Raw genomic sequence first — 14,405 nt, forward strand, 5'->3', positions numbered from 1 at the left:
ACACCAAAAGATGATGGTGTTTGTCTCCTATGTCCACTGTCATCTGGAAAGCACGAAACTATAGGGCTGTCAGAAAAGGGATTATATAAGTCCTTTGGACTATAGCAAAAATAAAAGCAGGCTTAGTAGGTGAAGAAATATGTTCTTGGTTAAAAGCTAGAATCACCCCACGCATTTATGGAGTTACAATAAAGGATAATTAATTTTTATAGTGTAGGCAAAGGTTAATTGTAATTAGAAGAGGCAGTGGTGTGTGGTCTGGGGGGAATTCAATATATGTGCAGCAGTCATCGCCCTTATGTCAGTGGGATCCCGCTCGAAAGTGTTCGCTACCGCTTTGGGTAGCGAGCACTTCTGAGTGAATCAGGGCGTGAATCGGCCGGGCAAAGGGTGCGAGAAGGGCTGCAGCTGCCAGCATTTAAATACATATACAGAAAAAATGAGTAGTCCACAAGCGCTACTAGAACTAGGAGAATTTCTAATAGGTTTCTGCCCAAATGTTTTCTTTATCTGGATGCAGAAGTTTTTATCCTCAGTATTCTCAAGTTTTTTGTCCTCCACCCTTAGGTTCGCACCTGAGGAAGGATAGCTTATCCGAAACGCGTTGGTACTGGTGCTGACCCCTGCCTGTAAGTGTTCATTATAGCCTTTACCCGTTACTAAGGTCCGTTGTTTAAAGATATATATTTTTCACACAATCGGTTCCTGAGGGTATAGGGCAGAACAAACACAGGACCAGTGGGGTTTTCATTGTTTTTTATGTTTTAATTGTTTTTAGTCTTTGTTAAAAGTATTTTTATATTTTGGAATAAAATATCCCCTTTTTGAACAACACTTTGGGAAAAACCTCTGTGTTACCCATTCTTTCCGGCCTCCTGTTCCATCAATTGCTGTGGTGATGTTCTGAACTTTGAGGGAATCGGGACGGTGACACAGATAAAGAAACCTTTCAAGGAACATAGGGAACCAGATAGAGGTGAGTGTCCCCTACAAGGGGCGTGGTGATGTCCAACTGATGTAATCTGAAATGCTGTGAAAGAGTATAAAAGAAACCTTTTGATGTACATCTCGCACCAAATGGAGGTCAGTACAAAGGTGCGAACCTAAGGGTTGAGGACAAAAAACTTGAGAATACTGAGGATAAAAACTTCTGCATCCAGATAAAGAAAACATTTGGGCAGAAACCTATTAGAAATTCTCCTAATTCTAGTAGCGCTTGTGGACTACTCATTTTTTCTGTATATGTATGATTTTTCAAAGAGTGGTGCTCTTTGAGAGTATAGGACAAAGCTGCAACTAAGGCGCAAGTTATTCTTCTCTTTTTTTTGGTTATAATAAGCATTTAAATACAGCTGCAACGGCAATTTGAAGCCTTTGCCGGAAACTGAATATCCCCCCCACCCCCTCCACACCTCCTCCCTTAGTGTACAACAACAAATTTACATTTATGTCCATGGTTGGATAAGGGAAACAAAAATAAATAATATAAATTTGCTGGAATGTAGAAATGGAACTGAAGTGGCTAAACAGTTTTGTATCAACTTAATGTGTAACATAAATAAATACTAACTTTGTAATTATTGTAGCTACAATAATAATAATAATAGTAATAATAATAATAATAATAATAATAATACTCTTCTTTACATAGCTAATATTTTAGGTGACAAACTAGCTAAAGGCAAGATATAAGTACATTATTAGGCCCAGGACACACCTGCCAGGTAAATGAGCAGAGAAGTTAAGCGTTACTTTTAATAACATCAGTGGAATGTCAGGGTAACAAAGCAGAAAAGGAATTTACCAACATGCGTTACATACGGGTGGCCATTCCGAGTTGTTCGCTCGTTGCCGATTTTCGCTATATTGCGATAAGTCGCTTACTGCGCATGCGTAAGGTTCGCAGAGCACATGCGCTTAGTTATTTTACACAGAAGTTAGGTATTTTACTCACGGCATAACGAGGTTTTATCATCGTTCTGGTGATCAGACTGTGATTGACAGGAAGTGGGTGTTTCTGGGCGGAAACTGGCCGTTTTCTGGGCGTGTGCGAAAAAACGCTGACGTTTCTGGGAAAAACGCGGGAGTGTCTGAAGAAACGGGGGAGTGTCTGAAGAAACGGGGGAGTGTCTGAAGAAACGGGGGAGTGTCTGAAGAAACGGGGGAGTGTCTGGGCAAACGCTGGGTGTGTTTGTAACGTCAAACCAGGAACGAAACTGACTGAACTGATCGCAATGGCTGAGTAAGTCTGGAGCTACTCAGAAACTGCTAAGAAATGTCTATTCGCAATTCTGCTAATCTTTCGTTCGCAATTCTGCTATGCTAAGATACACTCCCAGTAGGCGGCGGCTTAGCGTGTGCAATGCTGCTAAAAGCAGCTAGCGAGCGAACAACTCTGAATGACTCACCACGGTATGGAAGCATTTGCAACAACCAGCTAAGGAAAGCAAGAGATTTCAGTGTGTCCAGAATAAAACAATGTGGGATGCTGCTTACCTTCAGTATGGTTGTTCCTTTAAAGCCATATACTAAATAATTATAGCTGTAGACCTTGCAGAGACCTATTGAGAAGAAAAAAAAAAAGAATGTAGACAACTTAATAGGATGAACCTTTAAATTCATGTCAACTCGCAGTGGAGAAGAATTCCTTTAAGACTAGTGCAGTGGTTCTCAAACTCGGTCTTCAGGGCCCCAAATAATTCACGTTTTCCAAATCACATTGAGGGTGCACAGGTGTATTCATTACTCACATTTTTAAATATCCACTAATGATTCTGTGACTAACCATGGAAAACATGAACTGTTTGGGGTCCTGAGGACTGAGTCTGAGAACCTATGTACTAGTACAATCTACGATAAACATAAGTTTATTTGCACAAGAGTGTCACTGACTGCCAAATATTCATTCATGGGTGTTAATACCAAAGTTTACCTCGACCTGGAACCACTGTGTCATTTGGAAAAAAACAACAACACATTTTTACTTCATATTAACTGTAAGGTTTGTTTTATAATAATGTCTAATTAAACTAGGGCTGTCTTTCTGAACTTGGGAATAACTGGTATAATGAAGAAACAAGTGCTGTTGAGGAAATGCTGTTGGGGGAGGGGGTGTGCATTACTACTTACCTATGGTGTGCACTGTGTGAAGCACTGGGAAGTATCATAGGGGTGTGGTAACGCACCCACTGTACTCCCGGATAAAGCAGAGACCTACAATAGGCCCAGGTAATCTGTACCCGTTCCCTCTCAGAGCCCATGGTCACAATAAATAGTAAAAGGTATAAAATAAGGAGACATGCAATACAGGTCTTGCACAACTGGCAGAAGTATCTTAGCAATATGGGTGGTGTAATCATTTGTTAGTAAATATTTGTTGTTCCATAGCTTTATTATTGATTTCCACAACTGATTAGACTTTTAACACAAGTACAATTGTTTATACAGTATTTGTCTTGAGTGCAGTGTGCACACTACATGAACCTTGAAATCTGCATTACACTGTAAGCATAAACCATACGAACAACAGCGCACTTTATAGAACTATGGGGTAGATGTATTAAGCGTGGAGAAAAGTGTTAAAGCAGTGATAAAAGAAGTGATAAGTGTAAGGTGATAACGCACCAACCAATCAGCACCTAACTGTCCTTTTTCAAACTGTAATGATTGGCTGGTGCGTTATCACCTTCCACTTATCACTGCTTTATCACTTCTCCAGGCTTAATACATCTGCCCCCCATGTTTAACTATGATGTTATGGCTTCATGTACTGTATGTGGATCAACTTCTAATTAAATTTCAGGGGTCATGTATGACTTACATGGTAGCAATTAATTGAAGGATTATTTTACGTCACTTAAAAAGAAACTGTAACCAAAGAATCACCACATAAAATTTCAGGTGTACCAGTGTCCTATACCCACAGTTCATACCACTGTAATGACACAAGTCTGCTGCACATGAGTCGAGTTATACCTCCCTGTTTCCATACTAGCTACAAACCTGTAATTAACTGCTTAGCTAAATTATACTACAAGTCTTATATTAGTCTTGTATCGTTATCCACAACCATTTCTCATTACGGGGTTTATTCATGAAGCAGTGATAAGTGTGGAGAAGTGAGCCATTGGAGAAGTTGCCCATGGCAACTAATCAGCACTGAAGTAACATTTATAATTTGCATACTATACAAAATTGTACGGAGCAGCTGATTGGTTGCCATGGGCAATTTCTCCACAGGTTCACTTCTCCACTCTTTTCACTGCTTCATGAATAGACCCCTAAAATTGGTAATCATTCCCTTAATCCATTTAAAATATGTCCTTGTTAAACTTCATATTTGATGTATCCTTTTGCTGTTAAGTTACACTTGAACGTTTGCTTGTTATCCTCTGGTCTGACCAAAATAATTATCTATCGACCACGTCTGTGGCCAATCTTAAATTCAGCTTGGTTAATTGTCAGGGCCGGATCTAGCCCTTGTGGTGCCCCGGGCGGAAAAATAGGGTCGTGGCTTCATGAAGGGGTGTGGTCAGTTATGCCCCCAGTAGTATTGCCCCCAGTAGAGTTGTTGTGCCCCCTAGTTTGTGCCCCCAGTAGTATTGCCCCCAGTAGAGTTGTGCCCCCTAGTTTGTGCCCTCAGTATTGCCCCCAGTAGAGTTGTGCCGCTTACAAAAAAAATAAAAATGAATACTTACAATCCCCACTCCTGATTCCCGACCGCTGCTGCCCTCCGTCTCTGGCCGCCGGCGCCGCTCCTCTGATCTATAGGAGAAACGTCATGACGTCTCCCCCATAGCACCGCATAGACACTAGAGGTCAATCATGACCTCTACTGTCTATGTGCCGCTCCCACAATGCAGTCCGGGGCGCAATGACTTCACCGCGTACCGCACAGTTAGCACCGCACAGTCCGGGGGGCACCACCAGTAAAGAATCTTTCCATGGCGGCGGGGCCCCCCGGAAGGCGGCGCCCCGGGCAAAAATCCTGCGTGCCCGTAGCAAGATCCGCTACTGTTAATTATGCCAAGCAGCATGGTTCACAGGCATATAATCAAAACACAGGTAAGGAATTCTGTCATAGAGAGGGGATGCAGTTATAATACCGTCTGTCGGAATCCCGTCGTTTAGAAGACAAAAGCCGGAATCCCGACAGCCGGCGAAATGCCACCGGATGGAATCCCAAACACTGAAGTAATTGGTCCATGCCACCAACCGAGTGGGAATATAACTTGCGGCGAGCAAAGCGAGCCACTGGGCCCGAAGTGTGGCAAACCCAGTGAGCCCACGAGGAGACTCGATGCCTCACTGCCAGGATTCCGACAGATGGAATGCTGCTGTTGGTATTCTCAGGGCTATCAAGAGAAATCCTGGGACCCAGTATAACAACTTCCTGGGCCCCCATGTTCCCCCTGGAGGGTGTGTGACCACAGCATGCTGTGGGCATGGCCACACCTCTTTGGGGGCATGTATAGCATATGAGAAGCACCCACTCACAGGAGCATGGCATGCCTCCCAGCCAGGGCAGTAGAGAGCCCGGCTGGGCCTAGGTACTTTTCAGGGTGCATGGCCTAATCACAGGAGGCATAGACCTGGGCCCCCGCTGGGCCCCTCCAACAGACCTGGGCCCAGGAAATTTGTACCCTCCACCCCTCTCTTGGCGCCACTGGGTATTCTGACAGCCGGCATCCCGTCTGCCAGTAAAACATATATATCCCATCGATAGACCCTAGGAAATCTATAGGGACAGGGAATCAAGAGTCTTCACAATCAGATCAGTGCTTCACTATTTCTTATTAAGTAAACTCAAGTGCACGAGAGATAAGAAAGCAGCATCCTGTCACTCCAGCATTACATCTTATTAGCCTTCAAGAATCAAAATTAACAACGTAAATCTGAGTAGCAAACAGCATAGCAATAACTTTGGACATTAACAAAAACTTCACAACATAATTCTTGATTAAGAAAACAGCATACATGATGAGCTAATAAGACGGTATGCGGTCAGCATACCGCTTGTTGGGATCCCGGCTGTCACAATACCAACGCCAGGGACACCCGACGGGGGCACCATACCGCCGGCGGAATACTGGCAAGATAGGGTGTGATGAAACGAGATGGGCCTGGACTGAGACTGAGGGAGAGCCAGGCAGCTGTGCTAGCTCATTACCATTTGTATCACATAGGTGTAATGTAATCAGAACAATGACTGAGTGACTGGTAAAATAGCTAGCTGCCAGCCCAAGTTATTTATCTAGGACATCAGGTAATCTGTGAGGTAATTAGGTTAGAACTCCCAGAGGATGTACAATGAGTCTCCACAGCAGGATACTGGCTGAAATAGCCTATGGATATTCTGACCCAACCCCCTGAGTAGACTGTTTGGCACCAGAGGGGATCTGCCAGTCAGGTATATAAAGAGAGCGAGTGGAGGAGATTCTAATGTGGTGGATCCTGTGAATCAGACATCAACAGGAAACCTTCCGACCTAGGCATCGCTGTGCCACCAGAGGACACTCTACAAGGACAGGGTCAGTGTGAGCCAGTACCCCAGGCTGGGGGACACAGGACTGTCAAGCAAGCGGTAGTGGAAAGGATACAGATTATTGCTATTGCAACTTATGGATGCTGACTGTAAGAGGCTGCTGGGGGATATGTGCTACCAATTACTCCGTACCATGTGACCATCTTATGGTGTTGTGCTGTCATAATACAGACTTATTTTTTTACATATTCTGATCTGCCCGAGTGCATGGAATCCCACAGAGTGTAACCACCATACCAGCGAAGCGTGGTTTCCTCACATAGGTGATTCCCCCTGTATGGGTGTCCACACCGCTTAGCTTGCTGTGGAGAGCATGGCATGGAGAGCGCAGTGAGCCCGCAAGGGGCTTTGTTGCGCTCGCCCCGCTGCCGGCATTCTACTGCTCGGGGTGCTACTGTCGGTATACTGCCATTCGGCATCCCGTGCAATGGTAAATCATACCAAACCCAATAAGACTATGGGGCTGATTAAGGTTGGATCGCAATAAGCGATCCAACCGCAAACATTACAAAAAGGATGCAGGCGCATGCGCAGCGCCCGTCCTGCACATGTTCCCGCAATTTCTGTCAATCAGGCAAAGGCGTTCAAGGGACGAGAGAGGGGGCAGCAACACTCCATTTCCTAGATGGAGATGGAGTGCTGCGGGGGCGAGGAAACGGTGTTATTAAACAGGGTGCGTGGTGTGGGCGTGATTGCAGCGGCTGCATGACATCATATGCAGCCACCGCAATCAGAAAGCCGGCAGCGGGCCTCCTTTTTTATTTTTTTTACTTATCCTGAAGTGCATCAAACGATATAACAAATAGTTTACTAATATCAGATAAAAATTGAGACAATAACAGAATAATTCCATGGTGATGGAACAAGACAGAAATAACTAATACAAATGCTTAAAAAAACAAAGCAAACTAATTAGAATAATTGTGTGCAACAAGTAAGAGGTAAGAAGGTACCATACATACAAAAGAGCCCCCAACATAGTTATAGGGGGATTGTTACCCACAAGTATTATTGTTATACCAACAGATGGATGGAAAACATTGTTTCTGTAGTGGACGTGCAGCTATGTTACAGTCCCAAAATATCAACCCTGGATTCTTTAGCCAAAGAAGATTCCAACCAATCCATCCTACACAAAAAAAATAGATTTTCCTTGAGAATCATTTGGATTAAACCCTACTGTCATGATTAATTCAGATGATTTCTGCTGTTGAATTGGTTCTGCATCCTGTATAATATCAGAAAGTGCCTGAGTGAATATAGATGAATTTAATAGCGCTAAATTCAAAGATTGTTTTAGAATGTCTCTATGACATAAGGATTTTGAGTGACACCCAATTAAAGTGTACACTATTACGGTTATTAACAACACATACATAGTAAATGATTTAGGAGGGTATCCAATTACTTGCGGTCAATGACTGCGAGTAATTTTATTGCCGGGGGCTGTCCTATTAGCCCCAATGCGGCGGGCTCATTCCAACAATGCCAGCACCCAAAGCATGGGGGGTAATTCCAAGTTGATCGCAGCAGGAAATTTTTTAGCAGTTGGGGAAAAACAATGTGCACTGTGGGGGGGGCAGATATAACATTTGCAGAGAAAGTTAGATTTGGGTGGGTTATTTTGTTTCTGTGCAGGGTAAATACTGGCTGCTTTAGTTTTACACTGCAATTTAGATTGCAGATTGAACTCACCACACCCAAATCTCTCTCTCTCTGCACATGTTATATCTGCCTCTCCTGCAGTGCACATGGTTCTGCCCAACTGCTAAAAAATTTCCTGCTGCGATCAACTTGGAATTGCCCCCATAATCCGCGATTCGAACGATCACGGGTAAGTTTTCGGCTGATGTAAATGGCCTGTAATAGGATACCACGATAATGACCGATGTTCATTAATCACGATATCCGTCCGTTTTCACCCACCAAAAACGGATCGACTTTAGTAGGATAGCGCCATAACTCACTTAAAATGTCTGCTGTATTTTGCCTCAGGAACATCCCCTTAATAGTCCAACTATAGTCATCAAGCATTCTTTGACTCCACTTGCCCTGATACCGCTTGTCCATTATAAAAATATCCTGGTGGAAGCGGTCGCCATGTTTGTCGCTGAGTACTCCAAGATTTGCTGGGAAGAAATCCAGGTGAGAGTTCAAGGAATAGATTTTCAAAGAAATGTTACATCTATGGTCTCTTAAGATTTTCAAAGATTGTCCACTATTTCTTTGTAGTTCTACTCCTTATAACTCATCAAGTCCAAGTGCATCATCCAGCAGAATTTCGAGTCAGCTGTTTATTATTTTGTACCATTCTGATCTTATACTAATCTTCCCAGCACTGTATAATTAAAGAAAACAATGGAATTTTACTGAAGGAAAAATATCTCACTACACGCTCTATAAATGGGTTCTATATTGTAATGTGTATTATTAAAGAGGGTGTAACTTTAAAACTATGGGTGACAGAAAGATTCTAAGACCATTTTTGAAATCAGTGCAGAAAATACATGTATACAGGTGAAACTCAGAAAATTAGAATATTGTGCAAAAGCTCGAAAGATGAGAGACAGGAGACTGAACAATGCAGAAGAGCAAAAGGCTGCCATTGAAGCATCCTGGTCTTCCATAACACCTCAGCAGTACCACAGGCTGATAGAATCCATGCCACACCGCATTGAGGCAGTAATTCATGCAAAAGGGACCCAAACCAAGTACTGAGTACATATGCATGATTATACTTTTCAGAGGGCCGATATTCCTGTATTTAAAATCCTTTTTTTATGGATTTTATGTAATATTATAATTTTCTGAGATTTTGGATTTGGGGATATCTTAAGCTGTAAACCACAATAATCAAAATTACAACAAACAAAGGCTTGAAATATCTCACTTAACATGTAATGAGTCTATATAATATATTAGTTTCACCTAAGTTGAATTACTGAAATAAATGAACTTTTGCACGATATTCTAATTTTCTGAGTTTCACCTGTAATACCACCTGAGGTGCCCTGTGACAAAATCTTTGCTTGCCAGTGTTATTACTTACTGATATTTAGTAGTTGCACGATAAAAATAGGATTTAATTACCTACCGGTAAATCCTTTTCGGGGTCCACATTAGTACCATGGGGTATAGACGGGTCCACTAGGAGCCATTGGCACTTTAAGAGTTTGAGAGTGTGGGCTGTCTCCTCCCTCTATGCCCCTCCTACCAGACTCAGTCTAGAAACTGTGCCCGAGGAGACGGACATCTTCGAGAGAAGGATTTTACACAGATAGTGGCGAGATTCACACCAGCTCACACACAAGGCAAACCAAGCTAACTAGCTTGAAACATCAGCAACGGCTGAACAATATTACTTACCAAGTAGCAAAACTGTACTTAACCAAGAACTAAGCAGTACTGAACTAAGTAACCACTGCAGGATCAGGAGGCGCTGGGCGGGCGCCCAGCATCCTCTACGGACTACGAGAAAAGGATTTACCGGTAGGTAATTAAAATCCTATTTTCTCTTTGTCCTAGAGGATGCTGGGGTCCACATTAGTACGATGGGGATGTACCAGAGCTCCCAGAACGGGAGGGAGAGCGCAGAGGCTCCTGCAGGACTGATTGGCCAAACATCAGGTCCTCAGAGGCCAAAGTATCGAACTTGTAGAACTTTGCAAACGTGTTCGACCCAGACCAAGTAGCCGCTCGGCAAAGCTGTAAAGCCGAGACACCCCGGGCAGCCGCCCAGGAATAACCCACCCTACAAGTAGAGTGGGCCTTAACAGACGTAGGACACGGCAATCCTGCCGTATAATACGCATGCTGGATAGTGAACCTGATCCAGTGAGAGATTGTCTGCTTAGAAGCAGGACACCCAAGTTTCTTGGGATCATACAGGACAAACAGAGAGTCTGATTTTCTGCGATTTTCAGAGCCCTTACAACATCCAAGGACTTTGATGAAACTGAGGAGTCAGTAGTAACTGACACCACAATCGGTTGGTTGATATGAAATGCCGACACAACCTTCGGAAGGAACTGCGGACGTGTTTGGAGCTGAGCTCTATCTTCATGGAAGATCAAGTATGGGCCTTTACATGACAAAGCCCCCAACTCCAACACACATCTAGCAGAAGCCAAGGCCACAAAGTGACAGCCTTCCACGTGAGAAACTTGACCTCAACATCCTGTAGAGGCTCAAACCAATCCGACTGGAGGAACTGCAACACCACGTTAAGATCGCAGGGTGCCGTAGGCAGCACAAAGGGAGGTTGGATGTGCAGAACTCCCTTCAAAAAGGTCTGAACCTCAGGGAGGGTAGCCAACTGTTTCTGGAAGAAAATATATAGGGCCGAAATCTGGACCTTTACGGAACCTTATCTCAGGCCCATATCCACACCTGCTTGGGGGAAGAGGAGAAATTGTCTAAGTTTAAACTCCACCGTAGGAAACTTCTTGGATTCACACCAAGACACATACTTTTTCCAAATGCGATGGTAATGCTTTGACGTTACTCCTTTCCTAGCCTGTATCAGTGTAGGAACAACCTTGTTCGGAATGCCCTTCCGAGCTAATATCTGACGTTCAACCTCCATGCCGTCAAACGTAGCCGCGGTAAGTCTTGATAAGCGAATGGCCCCTGCTGCAGCAGGTCCTCCCGAAGAGGAAGAGGCCTCGTCTCTTCTAGCAGTCGATCCAGAAGATCCGTATACCAAGCCCTTCTTGGCCAATATGGAGCAATGAGGATTGCCTGAACTCTTGTTCTCCTTATGAGTTTTAGAACTCTTGGAATGAGTGGAAGTGGAGGAAGCACGTACACCGACTGGAACACCCATGGAGTCACTAGGGCGTCCACCGCCACTGCTTGCTGGTGCCTCGACCTGGAACAATATCGCCAAAGCTTCTTGTTGAGACAAGAGGCCATCATGTCTATTTTGGGTATGCCCCAAAGATCTGTTACCTCCTTGAACACCTCCGGATGGAGACCCCACTCTCCTGGATGGAGATCGTGTCTACTGAGGAAGTCCGCTTCCCAGTTGTCTACTCCCGTAATCAAGATTGCTGACAACGCCAACGCATGTTTTTCCGTCCAGAGGATGATTCTTGTTACCTCTGACATTGCAGCTCTGCTCTTCGTTCCACCCTGACGGTTTATGTAAGCCACTGTCGTTACATTGTCCGACTGCACTTGAATGGCCCGATTTCTCAGAAGATGGGCCGCTTAGAGAAGAACGTTGTAGATGGCTCTTAGTTCGAGAATGTTTATCGGCAGGCCGGTATCCAGACTTGACCACCTTCCTTGGAAGGTTTCCCCTTGAGAGACTGCGCCCCAGCCCCGGAGACTTGCATCCGTGGTTAGAAGGATCCAGTCCTGAATCCCGAACCTGCGGCCCTCCAGAAGGTGCAGTCACCAGAGGAGTGAGATCCTGGCCTTTGGCGACAGAAGTATTCTCTGGTGCATGTGTAGAGATCCCGACCATTTGTAAAGGAGATCCAGTTGGAAGGACCGAGCATGAAATCTCCCGTACTGCAGAGCCTCGTAAGAGGCCACCATCTTCCCCAGAGGGCGGATGCACTGATGAACCGACACCCAGGCTGGCTTCAGGACATCCCGGACCATTGTTTGTATCACCAACGCTTTTTCCTCTGGCAGAAACACCCTCTGCACTTCCGTGTCGAGGATCATTCCCAGAAATGACAACCTCCTGGTTGGTTCCAAATTTGATTTTGGAAGATTAAGGATCCAACCATGGGCCTAATTCTGAGTAGATCGCAGCAGCAAATTTGTTAGCACTTGGGCAGATATAACATGTGCACTGCAGGGGGGGGGGGGGCAGATATAACATGTGCAGAGAGAGTTAGATTTGGGTGGGGTGTATTCAAACTGAAATCTAAATTGCAGTGTAAAAATAAAGCAGCTAGTATTTATCCTGCACAGAAACAAAATAACCCTCCCAAATCTAACTCTCTCTGCAAATGTTATATCTGCCCCCCAGCAGTGCACATGGTTTTGCCCAATTGCTAACAAACTTGCTGCTGCGGTCAACTCAGAATTACCCCCCATGTTCCCTGAGAAGCTAGGTCATGAGAGCTATGGACTGTAGCAGCTTCTCCTTGGATGATGTCTATCAGCAGATCATCCAGATATGGAATTATGTTCACCCACTGTCTGCAGAGGAGAACCATCATTTCCGCCATCATCTTGCTGTGGAGAGGCCGAATGGCAGGGCCTGGAATTGAAAATGTCCACAGTGCGAATCGGAGATAAGCTTGATGCGGCGGGCAAATCAGAATATGGAGGTACACATCCTTGATATCCAGGGATACCAGGAATTCCCCCTCCTCCAGACCCGATATCACCACCCTTAGGGACTCCATTTTGAACTTGAACTCCCTCAGAAAGGGGTTTAGTGATTTTAAGTTCAGAATGGGCCTGACCGAACCATCTGGTTTCGGTACCATGAAAAGGTTCGAATAGTAACCTTTGTTTTTCATCTGTGGAGGAACTGGTACAATAACCTGTGCCTCCACCAACTTCTGGATGGCTCCCTGTAGGATAGCCCTATTTGCCGGCAAAGCTGGCAAGCCTGATTTGAAGAACCGGTGAGGAGGGAGATCTTGAAATTCCAGCCGGTACCCCTGGGACACAATATCTTGTACCCAGGGATCCAGGCCGGATGACACCCAGACGTGACTGAAATGTCTGAGTCTCTCCCCCACCGGCGCTACCTCCAGGCCTCGCGGTTTACCGTCATGCTGAGGACTTTGGCATACCTGAACCAGGCTTCTGTTCCTGGGAACCCGCAGCAGCAGGTTTCTTGGATTTTGGTCGACCTCCCCTAAAGAAGGTGTTGGACGGTTTGGCCTTTCTTGTTTTAGCAACCCAAAAGGACTGTGATGCAGCTAAAGAAAAAGGTTTCTTCGTAACAGGTGCAGCTGAGGGAAAAAAAGGTGACTCATTCAACGCCTACCTAAAGAGAGCCTGACCTGTGTAGGGTAGGGTCTCCACACCTCTCCTGGATTCCACGTTGGCAGACCACTGGCGCAGCCAAAGTCCCCTAAGAGCTGAGACAGACATGGAAGATATCCCTGCAGCCATGGAACCTAGGTATTTCATGTTTTCCACCATAAATCCTGCAGAATCCTGAATGTTACGTAAAAACAATTCAACATCACTTTTATCCATTGTATCCAAATCCTCAAGTAACGTGCCTGGCCACTTTACTATAGCTTTGGAAATCCATGCACAGGCAATAGTGGGACATAGAATCACCCCTGAAGCCGTGTACATGGATTTGAGCGTAGTATCAATTTTGCGATCAGCCACCTCCTTTAAGGCGGTAGATCCTGGAACAGGTAAAACCACCTTTTTCAAGAGTCTGGATACAGACCCGTCCACTATGGGTGGGTTCTCCCATTTTTTCCTATCCTCCTCAGTTAAGGGGAAAGCAACCAGAACCCTTCTAGGGATCTGGAATTTTTTTCTCCGGGTTTTTCCATGCCTTCTCAAAAATAGCATTTCATTCTTTGGACGCAGGGAAGGTTAGCCAGGCATTCTTATTGTCAGTGAAGTAAGCCTCCTCAACCTGCTCAGGTGTTGTATCAGCAATATTCAACACATCCCTAATAGCCTCTATCATCAACTGCACCCCTTTAGCAAGAGATGCTGCCCCCCTGAGCACATCCCCATCACCGTCTGCCGTGTCAGAATCGGTATCCGTGTCATCTTGCATAATCTGGGCAAGAGCACGTTTGTGGGAACCTACAGAGGGGGGCCCTGAGGTAATAGAACCGGACCAAACTGCCATAGGAGTTCTGTAAAACCTGAGTTGTAGATTCATTCTGTGCAACCCTAGTAGAAATCTGAGAAA

General features: G+C 44.9%; 1 long non-coding RNA gene across 4 annotated transcripts in view; it reads right to left on the minus strand.

Moving 5' to 3' along the window:
* LOC135045718 (uncharacterized) overlaps positions 1-14,405 on the minus strand; it is a 445,823-nt gene that overhangs the window by 200,464 nt on the left and 230,954 nt on the right. For all 4 annotated transcript variants that reach the window (XR_010238156.1, XR_010238138.1, XR_010238150.1 and 1 more), the window contains exon 5: positions 2,497-2,561. This is a non-coding gene — a long non-coding RNA (uncharacterized LOC135045718). The remainder of the gene's footprint in view (positions 1-2,496; positions 2,562-14,405) is intronic.

The sequence above is a fragment of the Pseudophryne corroboree genome, chromosome 2 (genome assembly GCF_028390025.1).
Source record: "Pseudophryne corroboree isolate aPseCor3 chromosome 2, aPseCor3.hap2, whole genome shotgun sequence".
NCBI classification, from domain to species: domain Eukaryota; kingdom Metazoa; phylum Chordata; class Amphibia; order Anura; family Myobatrachidae; genus Pseudophryne; species Pseudophryne corroboree.